Raw genomic sequence first — 21862 nt, 5'->3', positions numbered from 1 at the left:
ATCTATCTAATCTGTATGTTCTGCCTAATGATGAGCCTCTTAATGGGAAGAACTATATTTTATTCATCTTTGTGTTTCTTATGCCTCCTGGAACCATTCTTGTTATGCATTGATATTCAATAAATATGTATTGAATAAAAAAACTTTAGCCTGTGATTTCTTGCCCCTTTTATCTAATCTATTTTATTAGAACACTACAAACCATTTGCCCACTTTCTTTCCAATTTGAAAAGAAGAAATTAAAAAATACCTTTCTTAAAAGCTTGTGATTACCTTTTATCAGGACTTAGGCCTAAATACCCATAGCAGGTAGCTCTGAGAATACTTAAGTTTCTTGGAATCACTTGTACTTCTAGCCAAAGGAGCAAAGTACTATTGTGTTTTGGCTGAAAATGAACTCTCTTCGAGCAGCAATTAAAAAATACAATGCTTCACATTATTTTCTCTTATTATTGGTCATCTTCCTTTTTTATATGAATTATTTCTAATGACTAATGTAAAATATCAGAAATGCCCACAGAGCTATGCCTGCTTTTGCCTCAGACTTTTTTATACTGACTTATAATTGTCAGGATAGGGACCCATCCCACTCCAGCAGCCTCACACCAATTTCTCGTGGCTGAACACAGAGAAAAGAACACAGCAAAGATATTTCTTCAAAACACATCTAATGAGAGTCATTCATTTTACACTTTGAATGAAAAAAACAAATTCATAAGGAAATCAGTAGCTTTTAAAGAAAAACATATTAATGATTTTAAATGTGTATGTAAACATGAAACCAAAATATATAGAAAATATTGAAACTAAAATTTTATTCTCAAGAAAAAAAAATGGGTGTTTGAATTAATATTACATTCCTCCTCCAGAGTTTAGCTCTTGTTGCCCAGGCTGGAGTGCAATGGCGTGATCTTGGCTCACTGCAACCTCCACCTCCTGGGTTCAAATGATTCTCCTGCCTCAGCCTCCTGAGTAGCTGGGACTACAGGCACCTGCCGCTGCGCCTGGCTAATTTTTTTTATTTATATTTTTTGTATTTTTAGTAGAGACGGTGTTTCACCACATTGGCCAGGCTGGTCTTGAACTCCTGACCTCAGGGGATCCACCCGCCTCGCCCTCCCAAAGTGCTGGGATTACAGGCGTGAGCCACTGCACCCGGCCTCATACTAGTTTTAATGTCATAGTTTAGTAGTATCCCTCCTTCACTCCCATATTTATTAACCATCTTTTATTGTGAATACCTAAAGTTATTCCTGCTGTCATGGAGCTCATATTCTGATTGTGGAGACAGGTAGTAAACAAGTAAACCAATTGATGAACGTATCATTAGAAATGGTAATGATTACTATAAAGGAAATAATACAATGCTGCAATAATAGACCATAAGGGGGAACTTACCATGGATCTTCAGGTAACCACGAACAGTGTCTTTGTGGAGACTAAATTTAAACTGAGATTCTGAGGTATGAGAAGGAGCCAGCTCTGGAAAGTGGAGAAGGAAGAGCATAGAAGAGGACCCCAGAGGCAGAAGAAGCTTGACTCGCTTGGAGAAGTCCTGGACAACCAGCTTGGTGGTTGAGGTGGAACTGGTTATGTGAAGAGCTCAAAGTGGTTGTTAGAGGCCCTGCAGGTCCTGGGAAAGGGTTTGATCTTAATTCTAAAATTAATTGATTGAAGGTGATTTATTTATTCATTCCCTGAAACAGAGGGATTCTATGATTGAATTTAATGTTAAAAGAGAATGGATTTGGGAAGTAGGGTAGGAATAGAATCAAGAGAATCAGTTAAGAGGCCACACATGTCCAGGTCCCAGGTGAGTAGGGCTTTGACTTGGGGCATGATAGTGAAGTTGGAGAGATAAGGACAAATTGGAATAAGCTTTTGTGGTAGAAGCCTTAGGATTTTGTGATGGATTAGACGACAGGGGAGTGAGAGAGAGAGAATCAAGATGAATGCCAAGTTTCTAGCTTAAGCAACTGGGTAAATGGGTTTATGAAGTGAGAAACACAGGAGGAACAAATAGAGGGAGAAATCATGCACTCAGATTGGTACTTCCCGGGTTGGAACTCCTGTGGGATATCTAAGTGGTGATACTGAGTAGACACAGGGATATATGGGTCTGGAGTAAGAGATGGGTGGGCCAGTGATAATCACATCCAGAGAGATCTGTGTTCATCAGCATGACTGGCACCATGGGCATGAGGGAAATGGCATAAAGAGAATAGAGGGAACAGCAGTAGGCTTTGAAAACTTCCAGCAGTTATAGCTTAGGAAGAAGGTGATAAGCCAGCAAAGGGGGTTGAGAGGAAATGAGTAGTCAGAAAATTAGAAGAAAAAGAGAAGTGTGCAACGTTACGGGATCCAAGTCACATATTCAGCCAAGTAGTAGCCGGCATGATTGATTACTTCTGAGGGGCAAAGTTAAAAGACTGCAATGGGGGCCGGGTTCATTGGTGACCTTCACAAGGGTCATTCTGAGGGAGCTGTGGGGATAGAAGGCAGGTCAGTGGGTTAAAGGTTGAACAATATCATAAGGAACGGGTGAGATGGTACATAGGGAGGTCTTGCAAAAAGCCAAAAGGGCTGCACAAAGAAAAGGGATTCGTAGTAGCCAGTGCCTTCAGATAGTAATGGATGTGCTTTTTTCATTTTGTTTTTAAATTGGCCCTCCTTCGAAAAGCAAAAACAAAACCAAAAAAGGGAAGGGAGGGAGGGAGAAAGAAATGAAAGAGAATAATGAGAAATGAAAAAGAAAACTAGAAACCTTCTATAGACAACTCTTTGAAGTTATTTGTCTAGAAGTCAGGCAGATAGATTGTGAGGCAACTTAAGGGGGAAATGGCAATGAGACAGAATTAAGACAATTAGGATATGACGGTACACTTTTGGAAATGGTTTAAGTAGGAAGAAGTATTTGATTCAGGGGATAATATAAAAAGTAAAGTCCTAAAGAGTCCCAAACTCCGTGATTTGGGTAAAGGTTTTTCAGTTGTTAATACAGATGGTGAAACTGAGACAGAAAAATGGTGAATCCTTGGTCTAGGATTAAGTATTATAATAAGCCACCAAGAGGGAGCATTTTAAACTCAAAATGCATTATTGGCTGACACAGTCTTGTACTTGCCAAAAATTTTATAAACTTACTAAATTTTTGCAGGCATTCTCCTTGATAAATAATTAAACAAGTATCATATGTGTCCATTGAAGTTATTATTAGACACAGCCATCTGGTGCAGTACCACTTCTCCCTCTTGAGTAATTTCTCCTCCTAAAGAGTCAGTTTACATGTCTAAAGCTCATTTATATGCCATGATTTCATATCTTTGTGCTGTAACTCATTCTAAATATTTACTTTAGCTAATTAATTGATTATTGTGAAACTGACTGAAGGCTGCCTGGCTTTTAGAAATGATGAGAATGATTATTTCTCCTGCTGTGAAATAATGCCGCACCTCCCCCATTCAAACGTGCTCTCCAAGTATATACAACACATGTAGATAATAGACCTCTCATAATCCTTAGCTTGTTTTCAGCACTCACACTGTATCTTATATTTGCACATAAGTTATTTGTTCTTTCATACAGGCTAGGTCAGAAGACCAAAAAATTTTTTTTGTTCTCTCCTTCTCCCCCTCTGTCAAGTGTAGTAGAAGCAGTGTTATCATCACTAGGGAAGAATAGGACAGCCATTGTTTCCCTAGACCCTACTGGCTTGGCTCCATGAAATGGGGTTCTGTATCTAAATCAAGAGATATTTTCACTTAAACAAGATGACTGTATTTAGTCTTGTGAAATTCCAACCAGTTGCATCATGATTTTTCAGGCACATGAACTTAGGGCTAGAGAAAGTTAAATTCCTTTACCTCTTTGACCTTCAGTTTCCTCATTAGAAAATGGGACTATCAATAATATCTATCTTTCTTTCTTCCTTTTCTTTCAAAGATCATATGTATTGTGGATAATGTCATTTTTAAAAAAGGAAATAAGGAGATGTTTTGGAGTCAGTAAAGCCCTCTACGTGGATTAAGTATTTTAACTGTTGATCCCTTCTCAGCGTTTCTGGAGCTGATTCAGAGGAATGCATATTTTAAATTTTGATATTTCCAAAATTGCCCTGTATAAAATTTAAACTCATTTTACACTCACACCAACAGGGGCTATTTAAAATAATTTTAACTTTTACTAACTCCATGGGTGAATGATATCACACATCTGTTTCCATTACTTTGACTACTCTGTTGGTAGTCTTTGAGCTGTTTCCAGTTTTTCAATAGTATCAATAACTCTGCAGTTAGTATCTTTGACTTCTTATTTCCCATTTGGACTATTTCTTTAAGGTCAATTGCCAGGTCAACAGATGACATGGTCGTTTAGTTACTGTTGAGACATCACAAAATTACTTCCAAAAGAGTGTTTCTAGTTATATTCTTATCAACAGAGACACTTACTTGAATGTTTGCTATTTATTTTCCCTGCTAAATCTGGGTGTAATTAAAATTACTTTTGTTATTTAGTAAGTTAATTTTGTTAATTTAGTAAAAGATGCTGCCTTCTTATTGCCCAAGAACTATAACTTTAAGGGCCTCCTAATGATACCACAGCCAGATGGAAGCCTGGCAGTGTCACCAGTGGTTTGTTTTCTGTTCTTTTCACCTGCTAGTTAATAATTAGGCAGTATTTCCAGACTCACGGTTGGATAAGATTGAACAGCTCTTGTTCAGCTGCTAATGATTCAGAGACACCTTCCTCTGCCTCTCCACCTATCAAAATTTTACCAGCTCCTCCAAGGGCAGCCTCAAGTCCCACTTCATTCTAATAGCCTTCCCTGGTAGCTCTGGCCAATTTCAGAGATGCTCTCTCCTACCCACCCGAGGGCAGTTACTGCTTTTACCTTAGGATTTGACCCTGGCCTGTAGTCAATTTGTTCCCATTATTTGCTCTGCTGATAGGATTTTGTGAAATGGATACACTCCACATCCCAGGTGGTGTTAACATCATGCCTTTTCTCTTTAGTAGGTTTCACTGTTTATGAGCAGAGACACTTCCTAGTGCAGTGCTAGCCACATATTGGTGCATGATTAATACTGTCAGTCATGTTGAACTGAGCTCCTTGTCAAACAGGTTTTACCCCAAAGAGTAATGGAGTACAAAGAAACACTGTACTCTCCCCTCACAAGTCATTTTTAGAACTCTGAACAGGCAAACCAAATTTATTAATATAGGTGACTTTCAGATATTACTTTATTCATATTGTTCTGATTTGCTTTTTGGGTATCTTTCCCTAATGGTCTTTTCCTGTTTAGTCTTCTGGCTTATTCCACTGAGCAAGATAAATTTCTCTTCAAACAAAATAACTTAAGCATCCTCATGCAATGGGTTGAGTTTCTTTCTATTTAGATCATGTCTCTTAAGTGACACCAATCTGGCAGGCTTCATTGTTGTTACTGACTCTGTCTCTAATGTTAGCATTTTCCAACTCTGCTATTTTCAGAATAGACCTGTTCATGTCATTCATGTGTTTTTATTAGTAACCTCCGGTTTCATTGACATACTGAGCTTCTCCAGCTGGGGAAAAGCTTCCACCCACCTATGGTTAACTTTTCCTGAGCAGTCTGAAGTACTTCCAAACATTAATATCCAATTTTACCTCCTATACTGCGATTTCTATGCCACTGATTCTCTAGTATGAATCCTTGTCAAATGTTCGAAAACACTAGTTATGTATATGTCTATGTTTTCGCATATGTATCTATAAATGTTTATATATGTATATATATGTATTTACATATGTATATATGTGCACATTTACATATTTATATGTTTATGCATATATGTGTATATATGTTTATATATATGTAAGTGTGTGTGCATGTGTATGTTTATATATATCCTCTAGCAATCAGAATAAAATTAAAACTACAGAGATTTTTAAACCTTTCTTTTTCACCTTTCAACACTTTTAAATGACTGTTCAAGCAGAAAGTCAATAGGCATAAAAGACAGTTGTTATCCAGTTGAGTAGTGGGGATGAGGAGGCCCTTGGGAATCCCCTGTTGAATCTCATATCTGTCACTGTACCCCTTACCCACCAGGCTCTGTCCACACTGGCCTCCTTTTAGTTCTGAAACATACTAGGCTTGCTCTTGCCTTCAGGCCTTTGCTCCCTCTCTTCCCTCTGCCTATAATCTCCTCCTCCATATCCTCCCACCACAGGCCAGCTCCTTGTTTTTAGGAACTGAACTCAAAAGTTCTTTTCCAGACAGACCATCTTAACCAATCAAACGGCTTCCTCCCTCCTCTCTCACCCCAGGTAACTCTCCTACATCCCTGTAAGTGGCACTTAGCACAATCTGAAAGTAACTTCTTTCTTTACCTTTTGATTATGTCTATCAATCCTCACTGGGAGGTAAGCTTCCAGAAAGTAAGAAGCAAGTCTGTCCTGTTCAAAGTTGCGTCTCCAGTTCCTAAAACAACGCCTGGCATATGGAAGGTACTTATTAATACTTGCTGTGGGAAAAAATATTTCAATAAATCATTTGCTTTAGAGGACTCTAAATCTTCTCATATAATTTTCCTCTGCCATTTCTAAATTAATTGGAGTTGTTTTTCAACATTCCATTTTTTTAAAGGTGTTCCACTAGCTTTTTTCTATAATGTTACCAGGTCAAGTTTTGATATTTAAACTCCAGAATTTGAAAGCTTGTTGTCAAAAGTTGGCTGCAATGAATAAACTAAAGTGTGTTAGCATCAATTCTAAACATGTTAAGAAAACAACCAAGGAGAAATTTCTATTTATAAAGTGAGTGAAGTGTCAAAATTAATTTCTCAAAAAGAATCCCCAAGACAATCATATTCTCGGACCATTTAGATTCTAATATCAAAAAGTAATTTTATTTCTGATTTTTTAATTGTTCAAACACAATGCTTACCATTTTACATCCAAGTCAACAATGGGTGGCTAAAAGTGGTCTTTGGTGAACATTAGTTTCAATTGACTTTCTTCACTTACAGATACACTGAATGGGGAGCAGCTGTCAAACACATTATTTCCTTAGGAAAATCACCTTAATATGATATTGTGATTTGTTTTCATTCCTTTATCATAGAAGAGTGTTCCCAGGCTGAACTAGACTTTTTAGACCTAAAAATCATTCTATATAAAGTTAAATTTTCCCATAGACCTGTCCATTCTCCTTAAATAATGCTCTTGGGAAAACAACGACAACATTGTTACAAAGAAATTTCATACATCCTCAGCACATCCCTGTAAGGACACAGAGGGATGTGTAACATGAATCCTGTCTCTTCCATTTGCCATCAAAGAGTTTTTTTTGTTGTTGTTTTAAGAACCTAAAATGTACCAAGGAAAGTTTTGTTTGTTTGTTTTGTTTTTGAGACAGAATCTTGCTCTGTCGCCCAGGCTGGAATGCAGTGGAACAGTCTCAGCTCACTGCATCCTCCATCTCCAAGGCTCAATTGATTCTCCTGCCTCAGGCTCCAGAGTAGCTGGGATTACAGGCACTGGCTCCCACACTCAGCTAATTTTTGTATTTTTAGTAGAGATGGGGTTTCACCATGTTGGCCAGGCTCGTCTCAAACTCCTGATCTGCCTGCCTCGGCCTCCCAAAGTGCTGGGATTACAAGTTGGGCCACGGTGCCCGGCCCCAAGGAAAGTTTTAATAACGTAATTTTATTATAAAAATTTGAATACACGAAGGTATAAATAAGCAAAAATTGTCATTTGAAGATGCAGAAATAACCACTACCTGTATCTTGATGTATTTCCTTCCAATTTCTTTTTCAACAAATGTATTAACAAATGTGTTTAATCCTAAAAACTTGATATCATTCCAAACATATGGTTGTTTATCATTTTTTCTTACCAGTGAAGAAAAAATGGCAAAATTTTCTCATGTCAATAAATACCTTTTGAATGCTAGCTACACATATTGTTAGCCCAGCCCTCAAATTCTCACCGAAACTACTATTATTGTTTCTTTAAATGTTTGCTAATGCGTGAAAAATATCTTGTTTTTATTTGAACTTTTCCAAATCTTAATTTACCATATCTATTTCTTCTCTTTTAAATTTCCCTTTTGTTTTTTACTTATTATCTGTTGAAACATTTTCTTTTTTTCTTGTTGATTTACTAGGGTTCTTTGTTGTGGATTCTGCCCCTTTACAAAATAGGTCATATATGTTGCAAACATTTTTACTTTAAGGTTTGAATTGATTTAGGCTGTTGTGTTTTTATAGAATTGTTACTCAATATAAAAGTTAATGATTATAAGTTTCCTCTCAAAATTAATCTTGAGAGTATTCTAAGAGTTATTTATTGATATTATAAGATAAAATTTTCTCCTGCTTATAGATACTTTTTAATTTTTAATTATGAAATATCCCAAATGTACAGAAAAAAGGACTCATTTAAGCATCAGAGAACCTTTCCCTGCCATCCAGAAAGCAGGGCACCCTCCACTAGATCCCAGTGTCACAGCCCTTCCAGTTCCAGTAGTGCCATGATGCCAACATACCACACACTTTTTTTTCCCTGAGCTTTCTACACAATATCCTTCTCTGAGAAAGTAACCAATGAACAGCCTTGTTTGAATCAGGGTACCTAGTAGGGGCCAAGGAAAAAACCGGGAAACAACTGATCATCCTTTCAAGTGTATTATCCTGCCACTGAGAGATGACCCAGCAATGAGGATTGCTATCTCTGTGTTCAGGTGTGACAGGTTTCACCCAGCAGCACTTAAGACTATCCTTTTAATAGTTTCAAAGACAGTGTGCTGTTGGAAACTCTGCCTCCTGACAGATTTGTTTTCTCCTGAATGCCTTTGCTCAGAACACACCACTACCTTTTGGGTTGAAAAGGTGCATGGCATAGCGGAAAAACCTGGCTAAGAGCCAGGTAGTTCTATTCAGAAATGTTTGTCTCAGCCACGTGAACTGAGGGAAATTATTTAATTTCTCTGAGTCCCAGTTTTGTTATCTGGAAAATGGAAGTTATATCATCTAATTCATGGGGTTATGGGAATGAATAAGATAATATATAGATGCATTTTACACACTGCAGTGTGTAGAAGGTACTCAGTAATGGGTGGTATTAATATAATTATTGTTATTTGATAGGCTGGTCTTGTATGGTTCTCTCTCCCAGAAGATTTTGCTGCATTGTTAGAGGAAGTATTTCTATTTCTTGTTCCTACTGTGCTTGCCATAAGGAGGCAGCTTAGAGTAGCTGCTGTCATTCATTCTCTACAAATGTTATTGTGTCAACAAAGCTGTGTTAATAATAATAATTGCTTGCATTTATTGTGTATGTGCCAGGCATTTTTCTAAGCATCTCAGTCCTTATCTAATCCTCACCCAGTGAAATCAGTGCTGTTATTACTTCATTTTTAGGAATAAGCACACCAGGGCACAGAGAAGCTAAGTAATCTGTTTGAAGTCACACTGTTAGTGAGTGGTGCAGCCGGGATGTGAACATAGGCAGTCCAGCTTCACTGCCGATCAGTCTCATGCATTGTGTCCTGCTGCCTCCCTGTAGTGGCAGCCTTTACATTCTGGGACACTTAACTTAGAAAGGTGTGAAAACACCTGCTGGAAGGAGAGAAGAAGGATGCTCAGAATTGAGAGTCATTAACCTGCAGGGTGGTGTCCAGAAGGAGAAAGCCATTGCCCAACAAATTCATGCATTCTACTAGCAACACACTGGCTTTGTATTTCTTTCAATAAAGTATCTCCACAGTGCCAGGAGAATTCCTGTTGATGGTAATGGTGTCATTGCTCGTTTTGCTGAGAATCCTTTCTGTAATTGCAGCCCTATAAACAACAGCAGCAGGAGGCCATGAGGGAAGTCTTTGTGGAGAGTACCATGGGGTCTGTCGCCTTTGAGTAAATAGACCCTATTTATTGAGCATGCAGAATTTATTTAAAATACCAGTTCTAAGGGAAGCAAACAGAAGCATACATGGATTTCCTATGGATTGCAAACCCAAAATAATAATAGTGCAATATTAATAATACTTACACTAGCTTTATCTTAATATTCATTTTAGCACCCAGAATGATGTTTCTCTCCTCAATTCTATTTTAATCTGAAATATAAACAGCTTAAGGTTTGCTTGCCTTGAATCATTATTACCGTGAAGTTGAGCCATCTGTGTTTTTCTTATTCTGCTCATGGCTCCAAGGAGAAGTCTTGAAATTTAACAAGTTGGGAGAAGAATTTCTGTGGAGTAAATTCAGATATACAATGACACCTAAAACCCTGCAAGTTTTTATCTGATTTTGGAGAAATTTCCTCGCTTGGATTGTGTTGAGAGTGAGAATTAGCATCACTCTACCAAATCATCGACAGTCTTCAAAACCCTTTGAGGTCTGGTACCATGTTTTACACTAGATTTTGTTCAGTTCATCCATAATCCCCAATATGCTGCTTGTTGACTTCTAAAACTATAGAATTGGCATATAACTGGCTGTGTTTGTTTAATTTGAGATCTATTAAGTATCTCTTGTTAGGAAACTAAAAAGCTTTATATATGCATATCTGATGCTTTTAAGTTGATGCCAGGGAGGACAACCATGCCCTCCTATCATGCATTCCCTAGTTGAAACCAAGACCTTGGCTGGATATAGCTTGGTTCACTGTGGCAGTGTTTTCGTTTTTACCTATGACCTAAAGTATCTGTTATATTTTATAGCTTTAATGAATTGACATACAATAAATTGTACATATTTAAATTCTACAATTTTGTAAGTTTTGACATATGTATATACTTGTGAAATCATCACAGTCAAAATAATGGACATATCAGCCACACCAAAACATTTCCTCTTCCCTTTGTTATCTCTTCCTCCTACCTACTCAGACCCCCTCTCTTACTCATCCCCATCCTGAGACAACCACTGATCTTCTGTCTCTACAAATTATTTAGCATTTTCCAGAATTTTATGTAAATGAAACCTATAGAATGTACTCAGTTTCTGGTTTCTTTCACTCAATATAGTTATTCTGAAAGTCACACATGTTGTCATATATCCTGATGGCTGAATAGAAATAGAGTGGATATCCTTGCCTTGTTTCTGACCTTATGAAGAAATACCATTTTAAGTATGATCATATGTGTAGTTTTAAAGTACATAACGTTTACTGAGGAAATTTCCTTTGATTTTTAGTTTACTGAGAGAATGGATGTCAGATTTTCATCAGATGCTTTTTCTGCATCTATTGAGATGATCGTGTGTGTGTGTTTTTCTTTTTTAGTCTACTACTTTGGTAAATTACATGAATTACTTTTTAATGTTAAACCAACCTTGTATCTCTGGGATAAACTCTACTCGGTCATGATGTATTATTCATTATACTATATTCAATTTGCTAAAATTTTGTTTAGAATTTTGCATCAAAATTCATGCTGAATATTGTCTATAGTTTTTCTTTCTTCTAATGTTTTTATCTGATTTAAGTAACAAAAGTAATGCTGGAATCATAAAGCAAATTGGAAGGTATACCCTTTTCTTTAATTTTCTGGAAGAGTTTGTGTAGAATTAGTATTATTTTTTCCTTAAGATTTAACTTCTACTAGAGTAGGATTCTCTAGCAAAGTCATCTAGGCATGAAGTTTCCTTGTGGGAATAATTGTAACTACAAAGTCTACTTCTTTAATAGATACAGGGCTATATAGATTATTTATTTTTCTTTCAATGAGCTTTGGTAATTTGTGTTTTTCAAGAAATCTATTCCAAGTTGTTAAATTTATTGACATACAATTTTTGTAATATACCTTGATATTTATGTTTGGGAACTGTAGTTATGTTACATTCCTTATGTCTAATATTAGCAGTTTGTATCTTCTCTGCTTTCCTGCCTAAGGCTGGCTGGAGGCTTATCAATTTCATTGATCTTCACAAAGAACTAGCATTTGGTTTCATTGATTTTCTCTATAGTTTTTCTATGTCACTAATTCCTGTTCTTAATTTTTTTTTTCTGCTTATTTCAGGCTCAATTTGCTCTTTTTTTTTTAAGGTTTTTTTTTTTATAAGATAGAAGCCATGGTCATTGATGTAAGACCTTCTTTTCTAATATAAGCATTTAGTGCCTTAAACATTTTTAAAGTACTGTTTTAGCTGCATATCATGAATTTTTATTTTAATTCACAATACTTCTAAATTTCCCTTTTGGTTTCTTGTTTGACCTATAGGCTATTCAGAAATGTGTTATTTATTTTCTAATTATTTGGTGACTCTCTAGATATTTTTCATCACTATTTTATAATTTAATACTATTTTGTGGTCTCAGAATACACTTTATATGATTTGTGTTTTTGTAATTTTATTAAGGTTTGGTTTATGCCCAGAATATGGCCAATCTTGATAAATATACCCATGTAATCTTGAGAAGAATGTGTTTTCTGGTTTTGTTGGGTGAAGTACTCCATAGATGTCAGTTAGGTCAAATTGGTTGATATTATTTAGATTTTTATATCCTTACTGATTTTCTATGTACTTGTTCTAGCAATTATTAAGAGAGGGTTGTTGAAATTTCTGACTGTTAATTGTGGATTCATCTACTTCAGCTTTCCATTTTATTAGTTTTTATTTCATATATGTTGAAGTTCTGTTATTCAGTGAATAAATATTTGGGATTGTTATATTTTCTTGTTAAATTGACCTCTTTATCATTATGAAATGACTCATTTATCCATAAATATATTTTTTATCTGAAATTCACTTTTCCTAATATTAGCATGCCCCCTTTCCAGCTTTCTTTTCATTAATGTTACCATGGTGTATTTTTTTCAGTCCTTTTATTTTTAACTTATTTATGTCTTCATATTAAAAGTGAGTTTCTTATAAGTAGCATATAGTTTTTATATCCAATCTGATATATTGGATTGATCTCTGCCTTTGGATATTTATTTAGACTGTTTATATTTAATATGATTATCAGTGTGATTGGGTTAAAATCAATCTTAATAATTGATTTTATTTATTCTGTTTTTTATTCCAATTTTCTATTTGTCTGCCACCTTTTGGATTTAGTATCTTTATGATTTCAATTTTATCTCCTTTGTTGGCTTATCTCTTCATATATATTGTAAGAACTATATACTTTTGTATTATGTTTGCTGTCATATATTTTACTTCTATATATATCATAAACCCAGAATACATTGTGAGTATTTTTGCTCTTTTCAGGCAATTATTTTTTAAAGAGTTCAAAAATAAGTAAAAAATTGTTTTTTTCTATTCAACCATATATTTGCCATTTCCGATATTCTTTATTCCATTGTGTAGATCAAGATTTACAGCTCATCATTTTTCTCTGCCTAGAGGAATTCCTTTTTAATATTTCTTATGGTGTAGATCTGCTGGTGATGGATTGTTTCAGCTTATTATGTCAGAAAAAGTCTTTCTGTCACTTTCATTTTGAAAGATATTTTCACTGGGTAAAGAAAAAGTTAAAGAAAAGATTTTTTTTTAATTTCAGTTCTTTAAAGGTGCTATTCTAGTGTCTTCTGGCTTACATTGTTTCCAACAAGAAATATACTCTTATTTTTATCTTAGTTCCTCTGTATGTAATATGTCTTTTTTTCCTGGATGCTCTTAAGAGTTTGTCTTTATCATTGATTTTAAGTAACTTCATTATGATGTACCCTCATATACTTTTATCATGTTTCTTGTGCCTTCTATTCTCGAGTTTCTTAGATCTGTGAGCTTATAGTTTCTATCAAATTTGGATAATCTTCAGCCATTATTTGTTCAAATATTTGTTCTTGCCCCACCCTCTTCAAGTAATTTAATTACAAATATATTAGACTCCCTGCAGTTGTCCCACAGCCCTTTTATGTTCTGTTCATTTTGTTCTTGTCTTTTTTCTCCATGTTTCATTTGAATAGTTTCTATTGCTTTTCTTTGAGTTTACTAACTTTTTAAATAAATCATCTAATCTGCTGTTAATTTCATACAGTATATTTTTTATCTCATACATTGTACTTCTCATCCCTACAAGTACATTCTGAGTCTTTTTTTAATCTTCCATCTCTCTATTTAATATGTTAAATCTTCCTTCTGCCTTCTTGAACACATGGAACACAGTTATGAATATTTAATATTTTTGTCTACTAATTCTGTCATCTATGTGTTATTTATTTTTTTGTTCTACTGTTTTATTTTTCTCATTATTATTGGTCACATTTTCCTGCTTCTTTGTATGCCTGGTATGTAATTTCTCTTTTTATTCATTTTTTACTATTGCTATAACAAGTAGCCACAAACTTAGTGGCTTAAAAACAACACATATTTATTATCTTGTACTGTAGGTTGGAAATCTCATGCAAATCTCACTGGGCTAAAATCAAGATGTCATCGGGGCTGCATTTCTTCCTAGAGGCTCCAGAGGAGAATCTATTTTTTGCCTTTTCCATCCTCTAGATGTTGCCTATGTTTTTTGGCTCATTGCTCTCTTACATCTTCAAAACTGGTAATGGAGGGTTGAATTCTTCATACATCAAATTACTCCAACCTTCTCTTCTGCCTCCCTCTTCCCCTTTTTAGGACTCTTGTGATTATATTGTGCCCCCATCAATAATTCAGAATAATCTCTCATAAAGTTAGCTGATTAGCAATCTTAATGCCATCTGTATCCTTAATTCCTTTGACATGTAAAATAATATATTCAGAGGTTTTGGAATTATCCTGTCATACCTGGTAATTTTTCATTGGTTACCAGACATTGTGAATTTTACCTTGTTAGGTGCTGGGTATTTTTGTATTCTCATATCTGTGAAGTTTATTTTAGGAACCATTTAAGTTACTGGGAAGCAGTTGAACCTTTTGAGGCTTGCTTTTAAGTTTTGTCATGAGAGATCACGGCAGCTTTTTGTCTAGGGCTAGTTTTGTCCTACTACAAAGGTGATACCATTCCGAGTATTCTACCCAATAACCTCATGAATTATGAGGCTTTTCTACTCTAACTGATGAGAATAGTCTTTTGTAATCTTTATGGATTATTCCTTCTAAACCTTGTGGGTGTTTCTTTCTTCAGCTTAGTGTAGTTTTATCAGACACATACACTGATTAGTTCTCAACTCAAGACTTGCTTTATATCTCCAAGGAGAGATGTGTTTGTGTGCACACATCTGTGCTATTCTCTTCTCTCTGGTACTTTACCCTATGAACTCTAAGCTGCCATCCTAAACTACCAACTATTTCTTTACTCAGAGAGACTGTCAGACTTTTCCAGAGTTCCTCTTCCCTGTGCTATAGCCCGGAAACTCTCCTGGCAATAAGCTGGGGCAATCATATGGCTCACTTTGTTTGTTTTACTTCTTTCGTGAATCATTGTCTTGCATTACCTCATGCCCAGTATCTGAAAACCATGTTTCATATACTTTATCTGGCTTTTTAGTTGTTTCAGGTGGGAGAACATATCCAGTCACTGTTACTCTCTCCTTGCCAGGGTAAAAGTCAAACATTTGGTATTTGCCAAACATTTCATTTTGATATGGGCAACAATGATGCCTAAATATTTAACAAATGATAGGTCTTGGGCACTGACCAAGCAGAACAGATGCTGGCCTAAAACTGTGATATGGCCATACTGGTGTTTACCAGCTAAAGGTCCATCTTGTCCTGTGTTCTGGCCAGACCCTATAATCCATCCAATTTAGGGTTTTATCATTGACAGCCCTGGTGAGACAAAAAAAGCTTTGCAATAGAACTGACCTGAGTGTGAGTTCCTACTCTTCTGCTTCTAGCTGACACTTGACTTTCTCCATATCTTAACTTCCCTTGCATTGTTGTCCTGAAGATAAAATTAAATAAGGTATGCAAAAATGCCTAGCACCTTGCCTGGCACCTATAATACTTGGTTAAAATAATTACTCTACCTTTTCCCATACCTTCTTCCACAATTCATCTGGAGTCCCAAAAGCTAGATTTTTACTCAGAGGGTAATTCACTCAAGAAAAAAAGGGATCATATCTAGGAGTTTTGTTCGTGGGAAAGCGATCCAAAACAATCACAAATGTGAGGTGGGGAGTATCTTAGTTCATTTATGCTGCTATAACAGAGTACCACAGACTGGGTAATTTATAAAGAAAAGAGATGTATTTGGCTCATGGTGCTAGAGATTGGGAAGTCCAAGGGCATGGTGCCAGCATCTGCTCAGCCATCTGGTGAGGGCCTTCTTGTTGTATCATTCCATGGTAGAAAGCAGAAAAGCAAGTAAGCATGTGAGACAGAGAGAGAGTGGGGACTGACCTTATCTTTTTATCAGGAGCCCGCTCGCACAATAACTAACCCAATCCTGCAATAACTAATCCACTACCATGGTAAAAGCATTAATCCCTTCATGAGGGCATAACCTCCCTCATAGCCTAGTCACCTTTGAAAAGCCTCACCTCTTAATGCTTGGCAACATTAAATTTCTAACCATGAAATTTATAATACAAACTATAGCAGGGACAAAAGGAAAAATTGGGCAGTGAGCATCATAGGTAAGAAAACCTTCTGGTCAGGCTGGTATAAAGTCTGTCCAAAAGGTAGCTGTTGTGCATGGTCACAGGTGAGGCCAGTGCAAGGCAGGCCAGCCAAGCAAGGTGTGGAGGGGTGAGGCCAGGGTAGAAGTGCCCAGATTTCAATTGGAAGAGGTTGGTAGGGGTCCATCTGACCTGGATCCTCCCAGCTCATATCTCTCTGCTTCTTATGGTAATAACAAGAGCTGGCCTGGTACCACTTCTTGACAGATGGTGGCCAAGGGGAACAGTGTGAGGGATGCTTTATAGGACCTGATTTCTCTGACATTATCCCGTGGAATTAGGATTTACCTCTTACAGTATGACTTTCTGTTATAATCTACTGTGACTGTGTCAGTCATGCAACTCTGGGTAGAGTTTCAGCTCTTTAATTTCATTTTAGCAAGGTTTTCAATAACTTAAAGTACTTTTTTGTCACTTTAATTTACTCTGAAAGTTCCTGTCCCTCTTGAAGCATGAAGCCTAAACACTTGTCTTCAACCTCTCTGTGTTCTTAGCACCTGACGTGCCTTCAACACAAGTACTTAATGATGGTGAGTATTTAGTGAGTGTATTATAGCGATCTTTGTTCAAGACATCAAGAAAAGACACTGAACAGAAGAGGTCCCAGGATAAGTTCCCATAATACACACTTCATACATCCAATTTATTCTATTTTAGTTCAGTTTAACTTAGCTCTGTTTAACAAAAGCTTTATGCTGAAATGATTCACTTCCCTCATGTCTCTGTCCCATCACTCTCTGATAGAAGGAAGTTAAATACTTGTGATATGCTTTTCAAATTCTTTTGACTGACTGACCAAATGTATTTGAAAAAACATGAAGATCTGTTTTGGTTATAGTAAAAAAAAAAAAAATTGAATAAGGGCATGAATGCCCAAGCTAATATTTCTTTTCTGCCATTCTGGCAAATGTAAATTCCCTGTTCAGTTACAACAAGCAAATATAGGTTAGCCAGCCCTTGTACTCTGTCTCTGTGACAGATTTATCCTTTATAACCTCAGTCTTCCACAACGTGTGCACTTTTGGTATAGACTCAGCTTGCAAGAGGCCTACCGATCTGGAATGTTCCTGTGTTAGGAAGAGGAGAAAGGTAAATAATAATATAGATAAAGATAAATAATACAACACCAAACAATCCTCTGCCCCCACAATGTCTTTTGATAAATGCAGGAAAAATGACTGCTATTGAAAGTGTGGCTGGGGCCCATGGGGTAGCCACTCTCTGACCTGGGTATGTATTTACAAAATGCTCTGTGCTTGGCTTTGGGGATACAGTGGCTTAGCTAGATAGATACTTTCACTGAGGAAGTCCACATACAATTCAGAGTATGGTCAGGCTCTTTCCAGGATGATGATATAGGTACTTTGTGTGCCTTGCTAATAACACTGCCACTTTCTAACACAGTTATGTGCCCAGGTATCTGCATCACCATGGACTGGGGGCACCTTAGGGCCAGGGATCCTGACTTACCTCTATGCCCCCAGCGTCTTGCCTAGCAAACTTGTATGTAATTAATACATGTTGAATGAGCAAATATCTTAGAAGGACCTAGGGCAGTATGCCACTCTGCTTCTCAGTTTTTCCAACTATAAAAACTGGCTGACCCTAACATGGAGAATGGCACAGTTCTGCTGAGAACCATGGATTGCAAGCATCGAGGATAGACACATACATAGACACTATCTCTCTCTCTCTCACTCCCCCCCACCGCCCCCTTCTTTTTCTCCCTCTCTCCCTCTCACCTGTCACACTTCTGTGTACTTGTTAAAACACAGTAATACACTGAATATATTGAATTCTCTTTCTGGACAAGGTGGGCACTTAGCACCATTGTAGAGTCTCAGAAGCCACCAAAATAGGAAAAAATGCTGACTATAATTTACATCTGTGTATTGATGGCTTGTTTGTAAATTGCTGGCACATAAACGTCCATCATACAGTTTGGCACTCATAACAACAATGTGAAGTAAGTAGGCAGGTTGCAGCCTCACATCTGAGATGAGGAAGCTGAACTTGACATTCAGCTAAACCCTGAATACTGTGCATCCTGCTTCTCCCCCTCTGCTCTTTACCACCCTGGAGACTACAAACAAGTAGATTCTCATCCCCAGCAGGATAGCGTGAACCACAGCCTATTTCCCTGTGATTCCAGTGACACTGTGGGCAGATGTCTTCAGTCTGCCAAACCTCAACTTCCTTTTTCATCTGTGGAGGGGGAAGAATCTGGTGGAGATATAATGAGGACCAGCTTTTTAAATGACTAAAAAAGGATTTTGAACATATAGCACTGCATAAAAGCATAGTAACAATTCAAAACTAGATGCTTCTGTGAATAAGAATGAAATATAGACCCCTGAATGAAGTACCTAACGTTCTTTGAAGTTATAACTGGGCAGAAAATACTTAATTGAAAATGAAAAATCCTTTCTGGGCACAGTGGCTCATGCCCGTAATCCCAACATTTGGGAGGCTGAGGCGGGAGGATCACTTGAGCCCAGGAGTTTGAGACCAACCTGGGCAACATGGTGAAACCCCATCTTTACAAAAAAATATACAGATTAGCCAGGCGTGGTGGTACACACCTGTAGTCCCAGCTATTTGGGAGGCTGAGGCAGGAAAATCACTCCAGCCCGGGAGGTTGAGGCTGCAATGAGCTGTGATGGAGCTGCTGCACTCCAGCCTGGGTGACAGAATGAGACCCTGTTTCCAAAAAAAAAAAGAAAAGAAAAGATAAAAGAAAGATTAAGAAGGAAGGAAGGAAGGAAAGAAAGGGAGGGAGGGAGGGAGGAAGGAAGGAAAGAAAATGAAAAATCTGGGGGATAGTCTCTGCAAAAGAAAGGAAAGGAGGGGAGGGGAGGGGAAGGGAGGGGAGGGAGGCGAGGGAGGCGAAGGGAAGGCAAGGGAGGGGAAGGGAAGGGAGAAAATGAAAAATCTGGGGGATAGTCTCTGCTTTTGATCTTGACCTTTCCAGAAGAAAAGTTTGGGGTATGTTTTTCATGTGAGGAATTAACTCTCTGAGTTTCTAATGTTGAGGGATCAACACTGTGGAGAAAAACATTATCCAAACAAGTCATTAAGGAATGCTCCTCCAAGTATACCGCACTCAGCTCAAAAGGATAAATTAGTTTTAAATGGCAATTTGTTAGTTAAATTATTCCCTCTTAGCTTACTTCTCTGAAAAATTCACCCCTGGAATTACTCAGGATGCTGCCAGAAATGACAAGCTATGGGGGAGTATGGGTTGGCATTGGTGCTTTCTAAATTAAAATGCAAAACAACATGTAAATAAGTAAATCTGGCCAGGGCCTCGGATGTAATGAAGTATTTTTAAAAGTCTGGTGCTGCTCAGTTTTAATTTATTAAAAAGACACGTGTGTGTGTGTGTGTGTATGCACGTGTGTGTGTATGTGTATGTGTGTGGGTAAAAAAGCTCAAAATAGACATAATCATTTGGATGAATAAAATAGAATTACAAAGGGAAAACTCAGTTTAAGGGGAAAGTGGGTATGCCAAACATAGGAACAAGTGCAGTTGGTGTATCGGGTACAACACCTAATCTTCCTGGCAGAAAAAGCAGAGAGGAAACAGCTCCCAATGCTGCAACTCTCATTTCCAGGCATGAAAAATATCTTAGGTCCTGGGGGAGAAGGAAGAGGAGGTATCTGATTTCCCTTGGAGAAGTTTCTTTTGTAGAGAAACTATATGGCACTGTCTCCTCAGTTGTTTTCCTAGAAGGCCTTCTGGCTTCCACCCAAAGAAGTTAGGACAGATAATAAAACATGAACTTAAAAAGCCACCGAGAAGTAGGATATGCTTTTTTTTTTAAAGGAAGGACATGAAAGCAGTCTTGTAGCACATATACACTCTAATATACACATGCATACACTCACACACACAAATGATATAATGTTTATCAAAGTGATAGTAATATGTGTTGAGTGCTTACTCTGTACCAGGTAGTCTTTGAAGCCTTGTACATATTTTAATTCGTAACACTAATCCTCAGAACAATGCTGTCAGGGTAAATACTCTTTTTAGTCCTTTTTTTTTTTTGCAGATGAAGAGCCGAGGCACAGTTTCTGTTAGTCTACCCTTGAGCTAGAACTCGGACGGTCCCTCCATCTGTCTGCTGCTGCCTCTCCCTCTGACTTACTTCCTTTCTTTCCATCTTCAACTTTATTTCTTCCTTTTATTTCTAATCTCTACTCAGAATCTACAGTTCCTGTATTTCCTTTTTCCCTTAATTCATGAATTCACCATAATATAGAAGTGAAGATTGAGTTTATTTCATATGGTTTATGCTTCCTATTTAAAATTTTAATAGCAGATGAGTGAAATTTTATTTTTGCCTCTTTTGTAAACTTGTTTTGGTTAGCTTGCCTTTCAGTTATGTTCCTGTTAGGTTGTAGTATTCCCCTGAGGTATGGGATTATGATGTCCTCTCCTGTCCCTGTTCCTGTCCTGAATTTTTCAAGCACTCCCAAGCTAAGTGGTATGAGATGACCTTGTGTGGATTTAGATGAGACCATACTTACCCTACTGCCCCTCTGTGTTATCCTTTGATTTCAGGTCTGGGTTCTTGTAGCTAGAAAGGAAGGGAAGCATGAGGTCTGCCTTCCAGATGCCATATTAACAAGCATTCAAAGACCAATTCTGTCCATTTATTCTGTGAACACACCCTCATTCCTTGTGCCTCTTAGCCTCATTATCTGTGAAATGTAAGTCATCATCACCATAATTTTCCAACTATAATAAAGGAATAACTAACAAGAACCCTCATGGCTCTTACTATTCACTTAATAAGACAAATAGAAAGAATACCACATGTCATTTGCTTAGAATCATATACGAATTTATGCTGTGACATTGTGGACTCAACAACCAAATACTACTTTGTCTTGTCTCTTTAGGATGAACTCTGTAAATTCTGTAAATTTTATAATTTCTTTCGTTCATTTAACTGATACTTGTTGAAGAGGATACTATATGCCAAGAGCCATGTTGGACCCTGAGATAAGTGATAGTTATGTTACCCGTTCTCCTTGCCCACACAGTCTAGTAGAAAAATTAAATTAATATTAGATCAGTCTATGATTTACAAACCACACACAATTTGCAGTTCCCTTTAGGAATATTCATGATGTGTTTACCTTTAAAACAGGCTCTATTTTTGTCTCTCCCAGTCTACAGCTATATACTGATATTATTTAAAGAGACCAGTTCTGTGTTGTTTCAGTCCCTTCAAGCAGTAAGTTTAAATTGAAACCTACATAAATTGTTTAAAATAATATGATGTGAATGTTTTCTTTGAA

The 21862-nt window shown here is 37.0% G+C and overlaps 1 protein-coding gene across 1 annotated transcript in view; it reads left to right on the top strand.

The window, feature by feature from the left end:
* The window catches only part of ENOX1 (ecto-NOX disulfide-thiol exchanger 1), a 409234-nt gene that overhangs the window by 230262 nt on the left and 157110 nt on the right, over positions 1 to 21862 (top strand). The window lies entirely within an intron of this gene.

This window comes from Pan paniscus, chromosome 14, assembly GCF_029289425.2.
Source record: "Pan paniscus chromosome 14, NHGRI_mPanPan1-v2.0_pri, whole genome shotgun sequence".
Lineage (NCBI taxonomy): Eukaryota > Metazoa > Chordata > Mammalia > Primates > Hominidae > Pan > Pan paniscus.
Note: the sequence above shows the minus strand (reverse complement) of the source record. Positions and strands in the feature narration are given on the sequence as shown.